Consider the following 17,328-nt stretch of genomic DNA (forward strand, 5'->3'; position numbering starts at 1 on the left):
TTCTAGCAGGCGGGAGAACATGAGCAGGGTCGAGTTCCAGCGAGTCGGGCTATCGCAAATGAGGCGTCTCACCGGCATGTTGTTTTTGCGCTGAATTTCCGCAAAGCGTGCCATGGCTGTGTAAGACCGCCTCAAATGCCCACAGAACTTCCTGGCCTGCTTCAGGACATTCGCTAAGCCAGGGTACTTTGCCACAAATCTTTGAACCACTAGATTCATGACATGTGCCATGCAGGGTATGTGTGTCAGCTTCCCCATATGCAAAGCGGCAAGCAGATTGCTGCCGTTGTCGCACACCACGTTGCCTATCTCCAGGTGGTGCGGGGTCAGCCACTCATCAACCTGTTTCTTAAGAGCAGCCAGGAGAGCTGCTCCAGTGTGACTCTCCGCTTTGAGACAAGACATGTCTAAGATGGCGTGACAGCGTCGTACCTGGCATGCAGCATAGGCCCTGCGGAGCTGGGGCTGTGTAGCTGGAGAGGAGAACTGCCACTCAGCCAAGGAGGAGGAGGACAGCGAAGAGCATGTAGCAGGAGGAGAGGAGGTGGCAGGAGGCCTGCCTGCAAGCCGTGGAGGTGTCACAATTTGGTCCGCTGCGCCCTGCTTGCCATCGTTCACCACCAGGTTCACCCAATGGGCTGTGTAGGTAATGTAGCGGCCCTGCCCGTGCTTGGCAGACCAGGCATCCGTGGTCAGGTGTACCCTTGACCCAACGCTCTTCGCAAGAGATGACACCACTTGCCTCTCAACTTCACGGTGCAGTTGGGGTATGGCCTTTCTCGAAAAATAAGTGCGGCCTGGCATCTTCCACTGCGGTGTTCCGATGGCCACAAATTTACGGAAGGCCTCAGAGTCCACCAGCCGGTATGGTAACAGCTGCCGAGCTAACAGTTCCGCCACGCCAGCTGTCAGACGCCGGGCAAGGGGGTGACTAGCCGAAATTGGCTTCTTCCGCTCAAACATTTCCTTCACGGACACCTGACTGCTGCTGTGGGCAGAGGAGCAGGAACCGCTCAAGGGCAGAGGCGGAGTGGAGGAGGGTGCCTGTGAAGGTGCAAGGGAGAAAGCGGCAGAAGCAGATAATGCACCTGATGGAGGAGGAAGAGGAGAAGGAGGGTGGCTTTGCTTTTGTGTGCTGCTGCTGCTTTTGCTCAGGTGGCCATCCCATTGCTGTTTGTGCCTTTTCTCCAGGTGCCTTCGTAAGGCACTTGTCCCTACGTGAGTGTTGGCCTTTCCACGGCTCAATTTTTGTTGGCAGAGCGAACAGATGGCTTTGGTCCGATCTGAGGCACACACATTAAAAAATTTCCACACCGCTGAGCCACCCTGGGATGTGGGCACTATGGGGACCTCAGCAGCTGATGCTGAAGGGCAAGTCGGCTGGCTGTACATAGGTGGCGATACATGGTGCCGGACACTGCCACCAGCTGTTTCTGACGAAGAGCTGCCCCAGCTTCTTTCAGCAACTTCTCTCCTCCTACTACTCTCTAACTCCCCCTCTGAACTGTCCCCCTCTTCATCTCCTCTGGGAACATACAGAGGATCCTTTTTATCGTCATCATCGTAATCATCCTGCCCAGCTTCGCTTGCCTCAGACAAATCCAAACATGCACCATCAGTAGGTCCTTCATCCTCCTTACACGTTACATCCATAATGTTGCCGCGTAACTCAGACATATGAGCTGGTGAAAATTCATCTGGCTGTAACAACAATGGCTGTGCATCAGTGATTTCACCACTAAATAATTCTTGCGAAGTGTCAAATGCAGCGGAAGTGGTGCTAGTAGTAGCGCTGGTGGCTGAGCAAGATGAGGTGTTCTGTGTCGCTAAATACTCAACCACGTCCTGACAATCTTGGGAGGTGATGGGACGTGCCTTCTTCCGAGCACTGTACTGTGGGCCAGGTCCACACGAAATTACATTTACACGACCTCGCGCAGACCTGCCGGGTGGCCTTCCTCTGGCTCTGGCACTACCTCTTCCTCTACCTGTTTTGTCCATATCGGGTATGCACGGAGTGGTATATCACACTGTGTGCACTCACGTAGGTAGGTGGGTTCACTTAACTGCACAGGTATGCGCACTGATGCAGTGGGTTCACTGAACAGGTATACAGTGGCGGGTCCACTGAACAGAACAGGTATGCAGTGGTGGGTTCACAGCACAGGTATACAGTGGCGGGTCCACTGAACAGAACAGGTATGCAGTGGCAGGTTCACTGAACACAACAGGTATGCAGTGGCGGGTTCACTGAACAGGTATACAGTGGCGGGTCCACTGAACAGAACAGGTATGCAGTGGTGGGTTCACAGCACAGGTATGCAGTGGTGGGTTCACTAAACAGAACAGGTATACAGTGGCGGGTTCACAGAACAGGTATGCAGTGGCAGGTCCACTGAACAGAACAGGTATGCAGTGGCGGGTTCACTAAACAGAACAGGTATACAGTGGTGGGTTCACAGCACAGGTATACAGTGGCGGGTCCACTGAACAGAACAGGTATGCAGTGGCAGGTTCACTGAACACAACAGGTATGCAGTGGCGGGTTCACTGAACAGGTATACAGTGGCGGGTCCACTGAACAGAACAGGTATGCAGTGGTGGGTTCACAGCACAGGTATACAGTGGCGGGTCCACTGAACAGAACAGGTATGCAGTGGCAGGTTCACTGAACACAACAGGTATGCAGTGGCGGGTTCACTGAACAGGTATGCAGTGGCAGGTCCACTGAACAGAACAGGTATACAGTGGCGGGTTCACAGAACAGGTATGCAGTGGCAGGTCCACTGAACAGAACAGGTATGCAGTGGCGGGTTCACTAAACAGAACAGGTATACAGTGGTGGGTTCACAGCACAGGTATACAGTGGCGGGTCCACTGAACAGAACAGGTATGCAGTGGCAGGTTCACTGAACACAACAGGTATGCAGTGGCGGGTTCACTGAACAGGTATACAGTGGCGGGTCCACTGAACAGAACAGGTATGCAGTGGTGGGTTCACAGCACAGGTATACAGTGGCGGGTCCACTGAACAGAACAGGTATGCAGTGGCAGGTTCACTGAACACAACAGGTATGCAGTGGCGGGTTCACTGAACAGGTATACAGTGGCGGGTCCACTGAACAGAACAGGTATGCAGTGGTGGGTTCACAGCACAGGTATGCAGTGGTGGGTTCACTAAACAGAACAGGTATACAGTGGCGGGTTCACAGAACAGGTATGCAGTGGCGGGTCCACTGAACAGAACAGGTATGCAGTGGCGGGTTCACTAAACAGAACAGGTATACAGTGGCGGGTTCACAGAACAGGTATGCAGTGGCGGGTCCACTGAACAGAACAGGTATGCAGTGGCAGGTTCACTGAACACAACAGGTATGCAGTGGCGGGTTCACTGAACAGGTATACAGTGGCGGGTCCACTGAACAGAACAGGTATGCAGTGGCGGGTTCACTAAACAGAACAGGTATACAGTGGCGGGTTCACAGAACAGGTATGCAGTGGCGGGTTCACTGAACAGGTATACAGTGGCGGGTCCACTGAACAGAACAGGTATGCAGTGGCGGGTTCACTAAACAGAACAAGTATGCAGTGGTGGGTTCACAGAACAGGTATGCAGTGGTGGGTTCACAGCACAGGTATGCAGTGGTGGGTTCAATGAACAGGTATACAGTGGCGGGTCCACTGAACAGAACAGGTATGCAGTGGTGGGTTCACAGCACAGGTATACAGTGGCGGGTCCACTGAACAGAACAGGTATGCAGTGGCGGGTTCACTGAACAGAACAGGTATGCAGTGGCGGGTTCACTGAACAGGTATGCAGTGGCGGGTTCACTGAACAGGTATGCAGTGGTGGGTTTACAGAACAGGTATGCAGTGGTGGGTTCACAGCACAGGTATGCAGTGGTGGGTTCAATGAACAGGTATACAGTGGCGGGTCCACTGAACAGAACAGGTATGCAGTGGTGGGTTCACAGCACAGGTATGCAGTGGTGGGTTCACAGCACAGGTATGCAGTGGTGGGTTCACAGCACAGGTATGCAGTGGTGGGTTCACAGCACAGGTATGCAGTGGTGGGTTCACAGCACAGGTATGCAGTGGTGGGTTCACAGCACAGGTATGCAGTGGTGGGTTCACAGCACAGGTATGCAGCCAGACAGGAACAAGTTAAGCCTAACTAATCTTTCCCTGAGAGACAGTCTGCAGCAGCTCGCCCTACTCTCACTAACGCAGGCAGCACACGAGTGACCGTAATGGCCGCCGCTGCCTGCCTTATATAAGGGGGGGTGGGGCTCCAGGGGCTAGTGTAGCCTAATTGGCTACACTGGGCCTGCTGACTGTGATGTAGAGGGTCAAAGTTGACCCTCCATGTGCATTATGGGGCGAACCGAACTTCCGCAAAGGTTCGCCTGCGGGACGCGAACGCGAACCACTGAAGTTCGCATGGAACCGTTCGCAGGCGAACCGTTCGGCCCAACTCTACTACACACTATAGGATTGAATTACAATATTTATCTCATGAGTAGACATGACTGAGATTTTGATATTTTTGTTTTGCGCACAGATTGCATGGAGCTTGGACTTGGGCCAGTCATATCCATTTGCTACAATTTTGGACAACATAATTCCATATAGCATAAAATAGCATATCATGTCTACATAAGCACAAGCAAAAAAAAACATTACTGGAAAAAGCAATATAGAAGTTAATCAGGAACAAATTATTTTGTGTTATTTGTCTTTTCTTTAGAAAGGGATAATAAGTTATTTCATAGATTTGATGAAAATAAGAAGGGTAATTAATGAGAAGTTTTGAGAACTAACCTCCACGAGCTTCCAAAATAGCCAGAAAGGAATATTTTAAGAAAAATTTACTTTTCGTTAGCAAGGTCTAAGTTGCACATAATTTATGCAGCTTAAAAATTGACCAATCAAATCCTACCAAGATGAAATTGGACTGGTCCAATTTAAAGCTGCATATATTTGTATAATCCTGCATCAACATGGAATATTAAAAAGAGTGGAATTCTCGGTTTGTATGCATGTTTCTGAGTTTGCATAGGAATTCCATGGCTCTGTAAAAGCATTGGTTTAGATTAGCTCTTTCCAACACCAGAGCTCTAGTTGCGGCCTGTCTGCCTGTGAAGGCTCTGTCCTGACACCCCCCCCCCCCCCCCCCCCCCCCGAAGGATTCACAATGCAGAGAGAGATAACCCCCATGCTACCCAGCTCTGAGAGTCCGGGTAATACAGAGCGATGCACACTCCAACCGCACCATCCAGGACTTCATTACTTGTGAGCATAGCATGGGAGCTTTGCAGCTGGAGGTGCTGCAGATGAGGGCTTAGCATGGGAGCTTTGCAGCTGGAGGTGCTGCAGATGAGGGCATAGCATGGGAGCTTTGCAGCTGTAGGTGCTGCAGATGAGGGCATAGCATGGGAGCTTTGCAGCTGGAGGTGCTGCAGATGAGGGCATAGCATGGGAGCTTTGCAGCTGGAGGTGCTGCAGATGAGGGCATAGCATGGGAGCTTTGCAGCTGTAGGTGCTGCAGATGAGGGCATAGCATGGGAGCTTTGCAGCTGGAGGTGCTGCAGATGAGGGCATAGCATGGGAGCTTTGCAGCTGTAGGTGCTGCAGATGAGGGCATAGCATGGGAGCTTTGCAGCTGTAGGTGCTGCAGATGAGGGCATAGCATGGGAGCTTTGCAGCTGGAGATGCTGCAGATGAGGGCATAGCATGGGAGCTTTGCAGCTGGAGATGCTGAAGATTGGAAATCAGCACTGGAGAGCCACCTACCAGGTGAGTAAATTGTCTCCATTTTCAGGTGCCACCGCTGACACCAGGAATATCAGATGACACTTCAATACTCATTTTAAAGGAGAATGCTGCCTAATGTTGTGGCCTGCTTGGTGGAGATGTTTTTGTTTTATAGAGGATCTTTGTGTGTGTGTGTGTGTGTGTGGGGGGGGGGGGGGGGGGGGGGGGGGGGGTGTAACCTCTGCTACCATGTCACTAATTATCTTTAGAGAAGCTTAGACAATATTTGCCATGATGAGGGGCACAGTGGTCTCAGAGTATATTATGGTGAGCAAATCCACTTGTCATCAGTCCTTTTGTTTTGTCCTTTTTATACTATTATTGGTTCCCGCCAGAACTCAATTTATTGTAGTCGGCTCTCCACCATGTAGTCTCAAAACTTAAAATGTAGCCCTCCATACTATGCATTAGTAAAATACTAAAATGTACAGTAGATATGGAAAGAGAAAAAAAGATCAAGTGAAGGATAGTTAAGTTTTATATATATATATGTTTTAAAGTAATACTAACAAGATTTCATGCAAATTTATTTCACAATCAAATGTATTTTACTAACAAATATTGCAAGTTTTCATAACCACCTCTCTTAGTGAGTTGTTAAAGACACTGTAAACCTCAGTGTAAACTGTAAAGTCTTTTATCTGACCTGCTTTCATTTACACATCTTACTTGCATGGTGGTTGCTGAAGGCTCTGGTTCCACAGTACAAGGCTGAAATTTGAATTCGATTTTCTGAAGCAGTGCACACCTTCTTCTTTAACCAGTTCATCACTAAGGGGATTCCCCCTTGTGGACCAGAGCAATTTTCACATTCCAGCACTCCTCTTTTTTATTCGCCAAAAACTTTATCACTACTTATCACAGCAAAATGATCTATATCTTGTTTTTCACCCCCAATCAGGTTTTCTTTGGGTGCTTCAAGAATTATTTTATTCTAAATGCATTTTAATTGGAATAATAAGAAAAAAAATGGGGGGAAAAACATATCTCAGATTCAGCCATTATGGTTTTAAATAAGACGTGCTACTGTGGATAAAAGCCACACGTTTTATTTACCAGTTTGGCCTGGTTATTACAACGTTTAAATTATGTCCCTAGTACAATATATGTCAACAATATTTTATTTGTAATAAAGGTGTATTTTTTCAGTTTAGCATCCGTCACTAATTACCCTTACTTGCAAAAATAACAGTAATATACCATCATCACTTACATATTAAAAAAGCTCCTAAGGTAACCATTTATGCATTTATTTATTTTTATATATATATGTTTTATTTTGGTAACTATGGGAGACTGGGGTAGGTAAGGGGTTAATTTTAAAGTAGAATTTATGTACTTTCATAGATTTCAATGTGTTAGGGTGTAATTTACTATTTGGCCAGTAGATGCCCCCCCCCCCCATATACTCCTACTGTGTGAAATGTGTACACAGGAGGAAGTAATACATGTATGTGTTACTTTCCCTTTAGCCAATGACCACTGGCATCTCATTAATGCCGGTGATTAGATTTATAGATTTCCTATATTAATTTGGATAAGTGGAGTGAGTGTGTGGTGTGTACTTGGTAGCCTGATCAACTACTGCCATTTTTAATGTTGTTGATTCATCATGAATTTTCTATGCAATAATGCTTAAAGCGTACCCTTTCCTTTTTTTTTCTCTCCTACATTTTTTCTGCTAGATATACTGTCACTTTTTCAATCAGTCATTAAATGTTTTAGACATTTAACTCAACACTGCATATTTTATTATGCTGAAGTTAAAATGATTTGATTATTGACGATGTGTATAGAATTGTGTCTCCTTTTCTTTGGGGGGGGGGGGGGGGGGGAGAGAAAGGAAGGGAGATTACATTTCTCTTTTAAACCCCCTGGCAGTATTATCAGATTTTAGGGTATTTTTAAGGTTTCAGACCCTAAAATCTGGAAATGCCAGAATGCCAGCAGCAGCCCTTGCTCTCACTCACCTGGGGTCCAGCGCTGCAATCTTACAACCTGGGGTCCAGCGCTGCAATCTTACATCCTTTGGGTGGTGCTGTAACACTTTGGTAAGATCAATGACGGCGATCTCACCAGAGCGATTCAGAGCCTCCGAGGACAGGAAGGAGAATGGCTACCGACGTCTGGATTCCCCGGGAGGTGAGTAAAAGTTCCCGCTGCGTGCAATACTCTGCATAAAGCTTCCGCTGGCTAGCCCGTGCGTAGCTCGGGATTACCGCCAGGGAGGTTAAAGTGTTTAGCACAAAAAATGCATATGGTATGTTTTTTAGTAGAAATTTATGAAATTGTTTTCTGTTGCTCCATCTGGTAATTGAATAACTGAGACACAGGTGATGTTTTGAAGATCTCCAGGCACCCTCAGATCAATTTAGTTGCCCGTCTTTTTATTTGTTCTATAAAGTCAATGTTTTTCCTATAGTGTGGTGCCCAAAACTGTATCTCATACTCCAGTTATAGCAAGCAGAGCAGAGGTGCTCTGCTTGCTATTACTGAATTGCTGTTGTTTATCCCCTGCTTATTGCCTGAAGAAGTGGGCTGTGCCCGCGAAACACGTTGCATCTTTGGGTATTTTCAATAAATGTGTATATCTATATATTTACAGTCCTTGGTGTCTGCTTTAACGGAGGCGAGTCCACCACTTTCTCCCAGCAATTTTTTAAAAATGTTATGTACTTTTATCCTTCTGGCGCCTCTGTTCACCTACCAATATATTTGAGTCCACCCCAGGTGGAGGGGTGATCTACCCCCTTTCTTCCTATCTACAGAGAGCGACTTCTTAATCCTGAGTGAGGACAGGACTAATCTCCTCACCTGCCTAATGAGTGGTTACCTAGGTGGTAACCCGTGTTTGTGAGTATTACCATCTCACTGTTTCATTTATCCAATCGACTTTGATATACTACACCATAATGGGCTCTCGATTTCTCTTCAACTTTAATAGGGACATCTTGGTGCCCTGCAGTCTCTGCAGGGAAACAAGGCAGGGTTGCCGTCCATCCCCATTTCTCTTTTGCATTGGCTGCTGAACTTCTAGGGATGGGGGGCAATTAAAGGGGTTCTGTGGACCTTTTCGAAATGCAATTTAAATTAAGAGAAATGTTCCTTTCATAAGTACAAATCTTTTTTTCCCTTGACTTGTTTAGAAACAGCTGTGCTGTCTCTCTACTGCTCCTTTCTAATTATTAGTCTAGTTAGACGAATATTGTGTTGCAGGAAGAGGCAGCCAATACAGCAGCTGTTCCTCTCTGCTATCTGCCTCTCTCTCTCTCCCTGCTGCACGTCATCTGATGTCATCCCTGACCTTTCTGTGTGCTACAGCTAGCAGGGGGAAAATCTGCCTCGCTCCAGTGAGGCTGACAGCAGGGAGGAGATCTGCCTTGTGTGGCTTCAGCTCAGCTCATCTCTTGTGCACAGCAGTACAGGGAGAATGTGTACTGACCTGGAAGCACTTTACATTGCAGCCATCTTGCCCAAAGGTTTAAAAGTTATATTTTATTAATTTAGTTATTTATTGGCAGCGGGGAGCGGCAAAAATAGGAGAAATGAAGAGGGGGAATAACGGGGGAAACAGTAAAAAGTCCAATTTAGACTTACCGGTAATATTGTTTCTAACCATTCTATTGTATGGCCTTGAAATGAGACTCCAGGCTTCTCCTCCTGGGGAAACACAATCAGCAAGAAGTTTAAAGCGGTATCGTCACCATAAAAATCAAATTTCAACAGCAACTGGTCTGAGTGTATTTAGTCATAAAGATGCTAATCCTGCATTCAAAACTTTCAAAACTTTTTCTGCTGTTATGATTTGGAGTTATCACATACTTAAGGAACACTGGCCCTTTAGTAGTCGTGCCAAAGAATTGCATGCTGGGGGTTCTTTTTATCTATAATCTATTCCTCCTCTACCCTTTATTTCCCTGCCAGCTTCTTATCTGAAACCTAATCCCCTACTCTGTGTTTACAAGCAAGGCTGAGGCGACTCAGCGATTGGAGGAGACAAGAAAAAAAGTAAAGGGCAGAACTGACATCACGAGTTAGGCCACATACACACATCAGACCATAGTCTTTTGAAAATGAAAGATCACAGACCAATTTTACCCCCTTCCATGTAGTTTGAGAGCCATACCTTCACAGTCTTTTCTATGGAACTGGACTCCCCATCAGAAAAAAATCTTTGCAAGATGCTGCACACACAGATGCTGTACAGACACAAAAGATCAGTATCTGCAAAAGATCTGTTCCTGCCAAAGATCCGTTCCTGCAAATTGCATTCATAGTCTATGAGATCTGCAGATCATCATACACACCTTGTTTAACTGACATTCATCTGCAGATCAGACAATCATCTGCAGATCTGAAAATCCATCCTGGTTGATCTGATCTGCAGATGAATGTCTGTTAACCACTTCCCGACCGCCGTATGTACAATTGGCGGCCGGGAAGTGCACCCCGCAAGGACCGCCGTATTGACAAATGGCGGCGGTCCTTGTAGGGGCATGGGCGGAGCGATCGCGTCATCCGTGACGCGATCCTCCGCCTGGCGCCGCTCACCCGCCGCAACATCCCGCCGGCCATACAGAAGCGCCGGCGGGATGTTAACCCGACGATCGCCGCATACAAAGTGTATAATACACTTTGTAATGTTTACAAAGTGTATTATACAGGCTGCCTCCTGCCCTGGTGGTCCCAGTGTCCGAGGGACCACCAGGGCAGGCTGCAGCCACCCTAGTCTGCACCAAGCACACTGATTTTTTACCCCCCCTGCCCCAGATCGCCCACAGCACCCATCAGACCCCCCCCCTGCCCACCCCCCAGACCCCTGTTTGCACCCAATCACCCCCCTAATCACCCATCAATCACTCCCTGTCACTATCTGTCAACGCTATTTTTTTTTATCCCCCCCCCTGCTCCCTGCCCCCTCCTGATCACCCCCCACCCCTCAGATTCTCCCCAGACCCCCCCCCCCCCCCCAGACCACCCCCCCTCTGTTTACTGTATGCATCTATCCCCCTGATCACCTGTCAATCACCTGTCAATCACCTGTCAATCACCCATCAATCACCCCCTGTCACTGCCACCCATCAATCAGCCCCTAACCTGCCCCTTGCGGGCAATCTGATCACCCCCCCCCCACACCAATAGATCGCCCGCAGATCCGACATCAGATCACCTCCTAAATCCATTGTTTACATCTATTCTCTCCTCTAAACACCCACTAATTACCCATCAATCACCCATCAATCACCCCCTATCACCACCTGTCACTTTTACCTATCAGATCAGACCCTAATCTGCCCCTTGCGGGCACCCAATCACCCGCCCACACGCTCAGATTGCCCTCAGACCCCCCCCTTATCAATTCGCCAGTGCATTAATTACATCTGTCCTTCCCTGTAATAACCCACTGATCACCTGTCAATAACCTGCCAATCACCTATCACCCATCAATCACCCCCTGTCACTGCCACCCAACAATCAGCCCCTAACCTGCCCCTTGCGGGCAATCTGATCACCCACCCACACAAATAGATCGCCCGCACGTCCGACATCAGATCACCACCCAAGCGCAGCGTTTACATCTATTCTCTCCTCTAAACACCCACTAATTACCCATCAATCACCCCCTATCACCACCTGTCACTGTTACCCATCAGATCAGACCCTAATCTGCCCCTTGCGGGCACCCAATCACCCGCCTACACGCTCAGATTGCCCTCAGACCCCCCCTTATCAATTCGCCAGTGCAATATTTACATCTGTCCTTCCCTGTAATAACCCACTGATCACCTGTCAATCACCTGCCAATCACCTATCACCCATCAATCACCCCCTGTCACTGCCACCCATCAATCACCCCCTGTCACTGCCACCCATCAATCACCCGCTGTCACTGCCACCCATCAATCAGCCCCTAACCTGCCCCTTGCGGGCAAACTGATCACCCACCCACACCAAAAGATCGCCCGCAGATCCGACATCAGATCACCACCCAAGCGCAGTGTTTCCATCTATTCTCTACCCTAAACACCCACTAATTACCCATCAATCACCCCCTGTCACTGCTACCTATCAGATTAGACCCCTATCTGCCCCTAGGGCACTCAATCACCCGCCCACACCCTCAGAATGCCCTCAGACCCCAGCCCTGATCACCTCGCCAGTGCATTGCTTGCATCTATTCCCCCCTCTAATCACACCTTGAGACACCCATCAATCACCTCCTGTCACCCCCTAGCACACCTACCCATCAGATCAGGCCCCAATTTGCCCCGTGTGGGCTCCTGATCACTCGGCCAAACCCTCAGATCCCCCTCAGACCCTCTTCCGATCACCTCCCCAGTGCATTGATTGCATCTATTTTCCCCTCTAACCACCCCCTGAGACACCCATCAATCACCTCCTGTCACCCCCCTAGCACTCCTATCCATCAGATCAGGCCCAATACAACCTGTCATCTAAAAGGCCACCCTGCTTATGACCGGTTCCACAAAATTCGCCCCCTCATAGACCACCTGTCATCAAAATTTGCAGATGCTTATACCCCTGAATAGTCATTTTGAGACATTGGGTTTCCAGACTACTCATGGTTTTGGGCCTGTAAAATGCCAGGGCGGTATAGGAACCCCACAAGTGACCCCATTTTAGAAAAAGACACCCCAAGGTATTTTGTTAGGTGTATGACGAGTTCATAGAAGATTTTATTTTTTGTCAAAAGTTAGCGGAAATTAATTTTTATTGGTTTTTTTTCACAAAGTGTCATTTTTCACTAACTTGTGACAAAAAATAAAATCTTCTATGAACTCGCCATACACCTAACAGAATACCTTGGGGTGTCTTCTTTCTAAAATGGGGTCACTTGTGGGGTTCCTATACTGCCCTGGCATTTTAGGGACCCTAAACCGCGAGGAGTAGTCTAGAAAACAAATGCTTCAAAATGATCTGTGAATAGGACGTTGGGCCCCTTAGCGCACCTAGGCTGCAAAAAAGTGTCACACATGTGGTACTGCCGTACTCAGGAAAAGTAGTATAATGTGTTTTGGGGTGTATTTTTACACATACCCATGCTGGGTGGGAGAAATTTCTATGTAATTGGACAATTGTGTGTAAAAAAATCAAACAATTGTCATTTACAGAGATATTTCTCCCACTTAGCATGGGTATGTGTAAAAATACACCCCAAAACGCATTATACTACTTCTCCTGAGTACGGCGGTACCACATGTGTGGCACTTTTTTACGCGTACGTTAAAAAGGGGCGCTGGAAAAAAAGGGCGCCGGGTTTTAAACGATAAGCATGGATAACGTTTAAAAATGTATTGTACTGTATTTCGTTTAAAATTAATGTTTTATAAAGTTATAAATCATTAAATAATGTGCATTAAATCGGCAATTGTAAAAACGTTAATCTTTCGTTTAAATAGTGAAACGTATAATAACGTTTAAAAAAAAAAAAATTACTAAGTAACCCTCCCTGTACCTACCCCTAACCCCTAGACCCCCCTGTTGATGCCTAAACCTAAGACCCCCCTGTTAGTGCCTAAACCTAAGACCCCCCTGTTGGTGCCTAAACCTAAGACCCCCCTGTTGGTGCCTAAACCTAAGACCCCCTGTTGGTGACTAAACCTAAGACCCCCTGTTGGTGCCTAAACCTAAGACCCCCCTGTTGGTGCCTAAACCTAAGACCCCCTGTTGGTGCCTAAACCTAAGACCCCCCTGTTGGTGCCTAAACCTAAGACCCCCCTGTTGGTGCCTAAACCTAAGACCCCCCTGTTGGTTTTTTCGTTTAAAAATAATGTAAAAAAAAAAAAAAAATGTACTGTTTTTCGTTTAAAAATAATGTTTGAAAAAAAATATTGTACTGTTTTTCGTTTAAAAATAATATTTAAAAATGTATAAATCATTAAATAATGTGTAATCATGAGAAGCAGTAATAAAACATTAAGTCTCCGGGCGCCGCTTTTAAAACGTTATTTTTCTCCGGCGCCCTTTTTTCTTATCGGGCGCCCATTAAACGATATTTATTATAGGAGTGAATGGCGGCGCCCGATTTGTCCACTAGCCTCAGGCGCCCGAATTTACTGTTACCCTTTTTTACACCCTAAGTACGCTAAGGGGCCTAAAGTCCAATGAGTACCTTTAGGATTTCACAGGTCATTTTGCGACATTTGGTTTCAAGACTACTCCTCACGGTTTAGGGCCCCTAAAATGCCAGGGCAGTATAGGAACCCCACAAATGACCCCATTCTAGAAAGAAGACACCCAAAGGTATTCCGTACGGAGTATGGTGAGTTCATAGAAGATTTTATTTTTTGTCACAAGTTAGCGGAAAATGACACTTTGTGAAAAAAAACTATTAAAATCAATGTCCGCTAACTTGTGACAAAAAAATAAAAACTTCTATGAACTCACCATACTCCTACCGGAATACCTTGGGGTGTCTTCTTTCTAAAATGGGGTCATTAGTGGGGTTCCTATACTGCCCTGGCATTTTAGGGACCCTAAACCGCGAGGAGTAGTCTAGAAAACAAATGCTTCAAAATGATCTGTGAATAGGACGTTGGGCCCCTTAGCGCACCTAGGCTGCAAAAAAGTGTCACACATGTGGTACTGCCGTACTCAGGAAAAGTAGTATAATGTGTTTTGGGGTGTATTTTTACACATACCCATGCTGGGTGGGAGAAATTTCTATGTAAATGGACAATTGTGTGTAAAAAAATCAAACAATTGTCATTTACAGAGATATTTCTCCCACTTAGCATGGGTATGTGTAAAAATACACCCCAAAACGCATTATACTACTTCTCCTGAGTACGGCGGTACCACATGTGTGGCACTTTTTTACGCGTACGTTAAAAAGGGGCGCTGGGAAAAAAGGGCGCCGGGTTTTTAACGATAAGCATGGATAACGTTTAAAAATGTATTGTACTGTATTTCGTTTAAAATTAATGTTTTATAAAGTTATAAATCATTAAATAATGTGCATTAAATCGGCAATTGTAAAAACGTTAATCTTTCGTTTAAATAGTGAAACGTATAATAACGTTTAAAAAAAAAAAATTACTAAGTAACCCTCCCTGTACCTACCCCTAACCCCTAGACCCCCCTGTTGATGCCTAAACCTAAGACCCCCCTGTTAGTGCCTAAACCTAAGACCCCCCTGTTGGTGCCTAAACCTAAGACCCCCTGTTGGTGACTAAACCTAAGACCCCCTGTTGGTGCCTAAACCTAAGACCCCCCTGTTGGTGCCTAAACCTAAGACCCCCTGTTGGTGCCTAAACCTAAGACCCCCCTGTTGGTGCCTAAACCTAAGACCCCCCTGTTGGTGCCTAAACCTAAGACCCCCCTGTTGGTTTTTTCGTTTAAAAATAATGTAAAAAAAAAAAAAAAAATGTACTGTTTTTCGTTTAAAAATAATGTTTGAAAAAAAATATTGTACTGTTTTTCGTTTAAAAATAATATTTAAAAATGTATAAATCATTAAATAATGTGTAATCATGAGAAGCAGTAATAAAACATTAAGTCTCCGGGCGCCGCTTTTAAAACGTTATTTTTCTCCGGCGCCCTTTTTTCTTATCGGGCGCCCATTAAACGATATTTATTATAGGAGTGAATGGCGGCGCCCGATTTGTCCACTAGCCTCAGGCGCCCGAATTTACTGTTACCCTTTTTTACACCCTAAGTACGCTAAGGGGCCTAAAGTCCAATGAGTACCTTTAGGATTTCACAGGTCATTTTGCGACATTTGGTTTCAAGACTACTCCTCACGGTTTAGGGCCCCTAAAATGCCAGGGCAGTATAGGAACCCCACAAATGACCCCATTCTAGAAAGAAGACACCCAAAGGTATTCCGTACGGAGTATGGTGAGTTCATAGAAGATTTTATTTTTTGTCACAAGTTAGCGGAAAATGACACTTTGTGAAAAAAAACTATTAAAATCAATGTCCGCTAACTTGTGACAAAAAAATAAAAACTTCTATGAACTCACCATACTCCTACCGGAATACCTTGGGGTGTCTTCTTTCTAAAATGGGGTCATTAGTGGGGTTCCTATACTGCCCTGGCATTTTAGGGGCCCTAAACCGCGAGGAGTAGTCTTGAAACAAAAATGACCTGTGAAATCCTAAAGTTACTCATTGGACTTTGGGCCCCTTAGTGCAGTTAGGGTGCAAAAAAGTGCCACACATGTGGTATCGCCGTACTCGGGAGAAGTAGTATAATGTGTTTTGGGGTGTATTTTTACACATACCCATGCTGGGTGGGAGAAATACCTCTGTAAATGACAATCTTTTGATTTTTTTACACACAATTGTCCATTTACAGAGGTATTTCTCCCACCCAGCATGGGTATGTGTAAAAATACACCCCAAAACACATTGTACTACTTCTCCCGAGTATGGCGATACCACATGTGTGGCACTTTTTTGCACCCTAACTGCGCTAAAGGGCCCAAAGTCCAATGAGTACCTTTAGGATTTCACAGGTCATTTTGAGAAATTTCGTTTCAAGACTACTCCTCACGGTTTAGGGCCCCTAAAATGCCAGGGCAGTATAGGAACCCCACAAATGACCCCATTTTAGAAAGAAGACACCCCAAGGTATTCCGTTAGTAGTATGGCGAGTTCATAGAAGATTTTATTTTTTGTCACAAGTTAGCGGAAATTGATTTTAATTGTGTTTTTTCACAAAGTGTCTTTTTCCGCTAACTTTTGACAAAAAATAAAATCTTCTATGAACTCACCATACTCCTAACGGAATACCTTGGGGTGTCTTCTTTCTAAAATGGGGTCATTTGTGGGGTTCCTATACTGCCCTGGCATTTTAGGGGCCCTAAACCGTGAGGAGTAGTCTTGAAACGAAATTTCTCAAAATGACCTGTGAAATCCTAAAGGTACTCATTGGACTTTGGGCCCTTTAGCGCAGTTAGGGTGCAAAAAAGTGCCACACATGTGGTATCGCCGTACTCAGGAGAAGTAGTATAATGTGTTTTGTGGTGTATTTTTACACATACCCATGCTGAGTGGGAGAAAGATCTCTGTAAATGGACAATTGTGTGTTATAAAAATTAACAAAGTGTCATTTACAGAGATATTTCTCCCACCCAGCATGGGTATGTGTAAAAATACACCCCAAAACACATTATACTACTTCTCCTGAGTACGGCAATACCACATGTGTGGCACTTTTTGGCAGCCTAACTGCGCTAAGGGGTCCAAAGTCCAATGAGCACCTTTAGGCTTTACAGGGGTGCTTACAATTTAGCACCCACCAAAATGTCAGGACAGTAAACACACCCCACAAATGACCCCATTTTGGAAAGTAGACCCTTCAAGGTATTCAGAGAAGGGGCATGGTGAGTCCGTGGCAGATTTCATTTTTTTTTTTGTCGCAAGTTAGAAGAAATGGAAACTTTTTTTTTTTTCTCACAAAGTGTCATTTTCCGCTTACTTGTGACAAAAAATAATATCTTCTATGAACACACTATGCCTCTCAGTGAATACTTTGGGATGTCTTCT

The sequence above is a fragment of the Hyperolius riggenbachi genome, chromosome 11 (genome assembly GCF_040937935.1).
Source record: "Hyperolius riggenbachi isolate aHypRig1 chromosome 11, aHypRig1.pri, whole genome shotgun sequence".
Classification (NCBI taxonomy): Eukaryota; Metazoa; Chordata; class Amphibia; order Anura; family Hyperoliidae; genus Hyperolius; species Hyperolius riggenbachi.